At 52.6% G+C, this 5669-nt stretch overlaps 1 long non-coding RNA gene across 1 annotated transcript; it reads left to right on the plus strand.

Moving 5' to 3' along the window:
- The first annotated feature begins 411 nt into the window (after positions 1–411).
- Positions 412–4843, plus strand: LOC104836628. Its single transcript, XR_774861.1, has 3 exons — positions 412–734; positions 3314–3461; positions 4749–4843. It is a non-coding gene; the product is annotated as an uncharacterized LOC104836628 (long non-coding RNA).
- Positions 4844–5669: the final 826 nt, after the last annotated feature.

Below are 5669 nucleotides of genomic sequence, written 5' to 3' on the forward strand. Positions count from 1 at the left end.
AAGGCAAGCAAATGTGTTTTTTCCTATAATATAAAATTAATAATGATAATATAAATATAAAAATAGTAGGATAATCTAGAATGATAATATAAAAAGGGCCACTGGCTAACCCCAAACCGGCATCAGACTGTCCACCCTTCATCTGCTTCTGCCTGAAGAAAACAAACCAAACCTGACAGCAGCTACAAAAAAAAACACACCAAAAGGAGGTTACCAGCCCTGCAAAACACGCAGAACAAGCGAGAGGAGCAGGAGCTCTGCTCCTCTCCCGTCCTCTTCCCCCTGCCCCGGGGAGGCAAAAACAAGAGGGGAAAAAGTCTCGCTCTGGCAGCATGGGCACAAAAATATTGCTGAGGTGAAAAAGAAAGGCGTGGGGACCTTTCGTCCTTGTCACGGGGTCACGTTCCAGCCCCAAGCCGCCGCCGCGGCAGGGGAGCACGGCCCGGGTCTCGGCGGGCTTTGGAGCCGGCGTCGGAGAAGGAATATGGAAGCGTGGCAGGTTCAAAGGAATGGATGGGTGGAGAGGACCAGGGCGAAATACGGAGGCTGTCCCGCAGTCGGCACGCTTCCCAAAACGGCTTCCCTTCTGCAGGACGCCGCCAGCCTCCCCGGGCCTGAGCCGCAGTCAGGATGCGATCGTCCCACCGAACTCGCCGCCCTCCGCAAGGAGCCGACGCCTGATCCCGCGCGTCCGTCTCCGACCGAAACACACTCGAGTTAAACAGATAAAGCTGGTTTGCCTTTTTTTTTCGGCTCTCGCCCCCCCCCAAAACCAGGGGTTCAGCTGCGCATCGGCGGGATGCGGCTGCCCTGCGCGTTGCCGCCGGGGAGGGGGCAGCTCTGCCCGTTCCCCTCGCTGGGGAGCGGGGTTTGGGGGAACCCCTCTGCGCCCCCCCCCTTCCCCAGCTGGGCCTGGCTGCGTGCACCCTCCCCGTCTTAATTAACCTCGCTCAGCCGCACGTTCTCCTCAAGCAAAGGGCACAAGCGGTTCATGGGGACCACCTCCCAGGGCTCGGGGCTGGAAGGGGGGGGAGTTTTCCAGCTCTGGATTTTGGGAAAGGGAACGTTGCAGCTGCGGGCAGCACCTCACGCGGTGGTCCACCGCGGCCGGTGACACCGCTACTGGTGTCAACGCGGCCGAGGACGCCAGTTCAGGGCCCAGTTAAGCCAAGCTGGTGCTGGTGGCCGGCTCCGGCCGCGCCGGCAGGCTCTGGGTGGAAGCAGGGAGCAACACACCTGGAGGTTTAGCGTTCCCTACCCGCAAAGACGGGCTGTGCCAGTTCAGGCTTTTATACCTGGCCATCCTACCACGCCTGCAGCGGTTTGGAGGAGCCAGCCGGCAGGAACATTAGTTTCGTTCCAATTTTATCCTTGGCCTCACATCTGAGACTTCGAGCAAGGATTCCAGTCGTGGGCAGACGCCCCATTTTGTGTGCTCCAGACGCTACTCCCACAAGGACCGAGCAGCCCTTTACGTGGAGGCCAAAAAACCAACCCTTGCCTCATAAAGCCTTTCTGTCATGACTGGCTCTACCCGGATGGAAACCGGGGACCTGCAAGTGCGGGAAGGTCTCCCTATCCCCCTGCTAGCTGGGCAGGCTGGAAGAGCTCTGCGAGCAGACAACCGTGCCCCGGTGAGCACAGTCATAGCTGCGGTCCTCACTTTCCTTGGGGAGAGATGCTGGAGGTCTGGGACTGACCATACCTAAGTTTTTCCTGCCAGATGTGAAGCCTGGAGTCGATGCCGTAAGCTTGGTAACCTGGTAGACCCCAAACCTTTTTTTTTTTTTTTTTTTTTTTTTCTGGAGCAAAGTGATAAATCGTTCCCATCACAGCTGCCAGCTTCCTGCTGTATTTATTTTATTCTAGTTGGGGACCGGGGATCAGACGAGAAGGCACATGCGCGCGCAGACAAATATAGATATTTATTTATTTTTATTAGTGGATTAGTGGAACAGAGACCTCTACTGGCCCAGCTCAAAGAGCGGCTGCCGAGGTCTGCTGCCGGTGGGATTTCTCGCTCGCCTTCACCTCACCGACTTTGGACATTTCCTCCTGGGTCACAGGCATTTGCTAAGGAAAGCTAAGAAGCAGCCTTTCACGTTTTCCCTTCTTTTTAAAAAATCCAGCATGTAGGGAGTCACTCGGATGCAATTGCTAGCCCACGAATTTGTGACAGTGGTCCATGTCCATGTACTAAGTAAAGGAGCTTGTCTCCTTTAGGAGGGGATGAACCTTGGGCACTGAAGCATGGCAGAGAGTCAGAGGCTTATCGGTACCGGAGGACAAGGCAGCAGGGTGTTTTCATCTATTCCATTGATTTCAGTTGCCTTTTATTCTCTTTCTGTTCTTCCTCCCAGCTGGTTGTGTAGTACTGTGGTGAGGATGGCTTCAGAAACCATCTCTCACGGGCCGGTGCTGTTTAGCGTCTTGCCTCTGCTGTCAGGCAGCTGGATAGATGTTGACTTGTACCTGGGCCATACCCGGGGTCAATAATTGTGGATGCTTATCTTCCTGGGTCGGGGAAAAGTTAATATATAGGCTTTTTTTTCTTGCAAAGCTATCTTTCTCTGGGTGCGAGTAATGCAAAAGAGGGCTTGGTGTTGGCAAACAGGTGGAGCTGGGTGAGCCATGGTTGTGCATGGAGTGTAAGGCCTTTAAATCCTGAAAGCAATGGAGGCAGCAGTTTCACAGCTGAGTCTGTACTGCTCAAAAACTGGCTTAGGCATCCCCTTCCTTCCTCATCCAGCCCACTCATTCCTGCCCCTGGCATTGCTGGTGAAGTTAACAGGAGGAACTGCATCAGAGAATGGATCTGGCAGAGGTTTCCCACCTTCCCTTCTTTGTTGTTGTGTTTTGTTTTGTTTTTTTTTCCCCCAGCTGGATCCATTTCTGTTGTAGTTCATCACACGGCTGCACTAACAACCCGACCAGCACAGTGGGTGGGAATGAGCAAGCTGGCAGCACTACCATGAAATCGCAGCCCGCGAGCTGGTAGCGTCTTCCTCGTGCTTCGCAGTAAAACAAAATCTAAAGCCTTGTGTGGGACAACTGCCGTCCGCCCTACAGTGCTGAGGCTTGCTAGAAGGTGCTGGGCAATCTCTGGTACCGTAGCCCAGGGCTCTGCCTTCCAGCTCTCACCTCACACCTCCAGCCATCGAAATCTGCTCCACAAATTACCTGAGAGATGCTTAGCTAGGGAAAGAGAGATTAGTGCCGATGGCCTGAAGTTTCCAGATTGTCTGCCAGAGGATGTCCATCGCAGAGGTATTACGGAGCGACCTGCTGAGTCACATTTCTCCATTTTTTGCAGGAAAGTACCCTGGCGCACTGGATGCAAAGACAGAGGAAGGTGCAACAGTGGCTTGTGGAGCTGCAGGCCCCGCGTTCTTCATGGCCATCCCTGTGAAAACTGAACCTGCAGCGAGAAGCTCCTGTGATTGCTCCTGTCCCACGGCCAGGTCCCTGCCTTGCTCGCGTACCCCACGGATCGCTGCCAGTCTGTCTCCAGCCGATGCCCCGGTCTGTGGTCTGTGCATAGTGTAGGATGACGGTGAAGGGGAGAGGGCACCGCAGCCAGGCAGACTTTGAGAGGCCCCTGAGCCGAGGGACCCGCGAGAAGGCACAAGCTCTAGCTGTCGCCTGGTAGACAGCCCTTCCCCATGCACGTCTTTGGACAGCTCGGTGGAGCAGGTGCTCTCACTGTACCTTTCCCAACAGACATCTATAGAAAAAGCACTTGCTTGCTTTCAAAAGACACTGGAAGAAGGAAGTTGCTCCACGGCCACCTTTTGTGCCCTTTCTTTCCACCCTCCCCATCTGTTCCCCTTTTACCAGTTGTGGAGTGGTGAGAACACCCACTATTTTGGAGATACCAACTACCTCTTCTGCCTCGGGGACCAAACTTTCTTTTCTCTCTGGAGAGTGTCCCGGGTTCTGCATTCTCGGCTAGCCTGGGTCCTGCTGTCCTTGTGAGCTGTGCCATCCTCCAAAAAAGAGTGAAGGATTCACTGTGTATTGTCCAGAATTCTTCTGGGCAGGAGCTGGAACATGGGGCTCCTTGTTCTTAGCTGAGTGTCCCAGATGCTGAGCACAGAAGCCCATTTTTTTTTCTTTCTTTCTTTCCTTTCATCCTTCCTCTCTCTTTCCAGATCTTTGAGGTCCCAGTGGAAAGAAAAGCTTGACAGACCTTACCAGTTCAGGTCCTAAGAGGTGGAAGGCTCCAAGCCCAGCTCACTTCACCACAGCAGGTTAAGCCCTCTGCTATGCTTGTTTAAAATCTGACCTAAAAGCATGCCCCTGCTTCCTAGAGCTTACTGCACATCACTCCCTCCTGATGGCATTTGCTGCCCCGTCTAATCTGCATTTCTCCTGCCCCATTTATTTGAAATAGCTCTCGGTGCTACCACATCATGTCCTACTTGTCACTCTCACCTTAAAGCGTGGTCTGAAAACAACGATACTGATGGTATTTTACTTAGCTAATCTGTTCAGCACAAATAAGAAGGAGGGTCTCTGGGTTCTTTTCTTGGGCAGCAATGGAGCAGTTTGCATGTCCCTCATTCATAGCCAGTGGCTAGCGAGGGTGTCACAGAGGGCTTTGCTGGCTGACCGTGTTGTGTAGGTGGTTTAATGGGATCTAAGGAACCACTGCTGCTTCTGACAGAAACCTGCCCTGTGTTTCTGATGTCAGTGGCTTGGAATAGGAGAGTTGCACAAGTCTCATATCTTTTGTCTTTATGTTCCAGGTGCTTGGTGGCTTGAACGTCTCCTATCTATCAAAAACCTGAATTCCAGTCTGAGGATCATATTCAAACCCCCTGCTTTTCAGCTAGAATCACAGAATCACAGAATGGTTAGGGTTGGAAAGGACCTTTTCTGAAGGTCATCTAGTCCAACCCCCCTGCAATGAGCAGGGATGTCTTCAACTAGATCAGGTTGCTCAAAGCCCCGTCCAGCCTGACCTTGAATATTTCCAGGTATGGGGCATCTACAACCTCTCTGGGCAACATGTTCCAGCATCTCACCGCTCTCACTGCAAAAAATTTCAGATCCAGGGGAACTTGTAAGTTTGTCTGTCCAGGAGACAGAGGGTTTCTCAAGGACCAGTCCAAGACCCAATGCAGAAATTCCCCAAGGAGAATCACAGACATACTTCTTTCTGCTCTCCATTTAAGGTATGCTTCCTGGTGCTGACTTCTCTAGCAAACATCCAGAAGCACCTTAAAAATAAAACGCCAAAGCGAAAGAAGCCACTGAACAAGCAGACCTTCCATGGGCAAGAGGATGAGAGCGAGCAAGCAAACCACATGTGACAGATGTTAGGCGTGTTGCTGAATGCAGTTCTGGAAGCCGCTCAGATGCTGTGGTCAGGTGGGTGGTTGTTACAAACCTATCTGGGCTAGAAAAGAGAAACATTTTTCTAGCAAATGAAAGCTATCTGGTAGAGAAAGCACTGAGAGGTAATAAACACGCGGCAGGGAACTGCCGTTTGGGAAAAGGCTTTTTGGGGTGAAGCCGCGTCATCGTGGTGCTTTCTAAGTAAGCGCCCCGACACTTCAGAGTTGGGAAGGACAAGACGCGCTCGTGGCAGCGTTACTGAGGCAGGCAACAGGCACGTGAAGGACAGACCTGCCGTACCTCAGAGTACAAACTGGGCCCTACTATCA

This window comes from Haliaeetus leucocephalus, unplaced genomic scaffold (genome assembly GCF_000737465.1).
Source record: "Haliaeetus leucocephalus isolate CR32 unplaced genomic scaffold, Haliaeetus_leucocephalus-4.0 Scaffold473, whole genome shotgun sequence".
NCBI lineage: Eukaryota > Metazoa > Chordata > Aves > Accipitriformes > Accipitridae > Haliaeetus > Haliaeetus leucocephalus.